The following is a 1477-nucleotide window of genomic DNA, read 5'->3' on the forward strand; positions in this document are numbered from 1 at the left end:
AATTTCATACCAGACTAAGTTTCTATTTTATAATTTTTATTAATCCCTCTTTTCATTTCATTGATTACTTGCTCCTTTCAATTCTCACTTTCTAAAAGTATAAATTTATTATAAACAATCAACCTTTATGACTCTAACATAAAATGAAATTGTTTGTTGGACATAAACAGAGATAATTCCAACTAGTAGCAAATCACTAATAAAATCTACACTTATATATAAATCTGCTTACAAATTGACATTAAAAATGTTCAAGCACAAACACCAAACCTAATTAAAGCTTAAATCAATCTAATTTCAGTGTTCACACTAGTCTATGTTTTTATTCTATTGTTTTTTTATTCCTTGGACTATCCTTCTATTCCTTATCAACTTCTAGTCAACCTTATTTTCACTCTTTATCTATCAATCCACAGTACTATTTCTATTGTTTCTTCTAAGCGGTAACAAAATATGTTGCTTCTTCATTTTGCAGATTAGTTGTGAGGTCAAATCTAAAAAATATCAAAGTATGAGTACTACTTATTATAAGATGGCGCGATTATGCAATTTCAAAATATTGTATTTATTTGTAGCCTTAAATTTCTGAGAAAACATGAAACAAACCATAATTAATTTAAACATGCAATTAAATTCATATATTCACTTTGCACCTTCCGTAAATTCCACTTAAATCGAAAATTGTTCCGACCTTGCTGACTATTCTATTCTAATGTCCCTTTTGCAGCTTTCAATAATTGGAATTTGCAATTATTGCAAATTTACAATATTATTGTAGTTTTAACTTTTATTTGTTTATAAAAGTGACATTAGGAATACATTTAATCCAGAGACAATATGACGGAATAAGGTGCTACGAACAGCAGCTCGCATCTACGCTGTCGACTTTGCGGTAATGTATCGACATGCATCTTGGCTACGAACGAAGCGTTTTCGACAGTACAATTACGCAAAAGCGGTAGTGTATGTAGAATACTTTTCGACACCAATATGGCTAGACCCCCAGCACTACAATAAATAATGATTATAATATCTGTGGATAAAACAGATACTTTATTACTAGATACAAGTCTTTGAGTCGGAGGTGAATAACAACCTCGCTAGAATGTTGCCAGGCTACTCAAAGTTACTGAGTGTGTATCTCTCTAATCGTCGTTACATCATTATATTCGGCAGTAATCTATATTCAATATGTAAAATCATAAAATATAAAGGCATTTTTTTGTGAATATATTTATTGACAATATTGCAGCTTCTCTATCCACTCTTCCATACTATAGCTGGATTATAAAAAATAACCGATAACTCAAGTCTTTTTAAAAATTGATTTGTTTGGATAAAATTCATAAAGAGCCTATACTATACTACGTAAATTTACGGGACAGATCCATAAAAAGTTGACTGGCAACGCTATGTATTTTTAATTTGAGCACTAGCAACACATTTCATTAAAAATATTGCGAACACCGGTCACCGA

Source organism: Pieris napi, chromosome 4 (assembly GCF_905475465.1).
Source record: "Pieris napi chromosome 4, ilPieNapi1.2, whole genome shotgun sequence".
In the NCBI taxonomy this organism is placed as follows: domain Eukaryota; kingdom Metazoa; phylum Arthropoda; class Insecta; order Lepidoptera; family Pieridae; genus Pieris; species Pieris napi.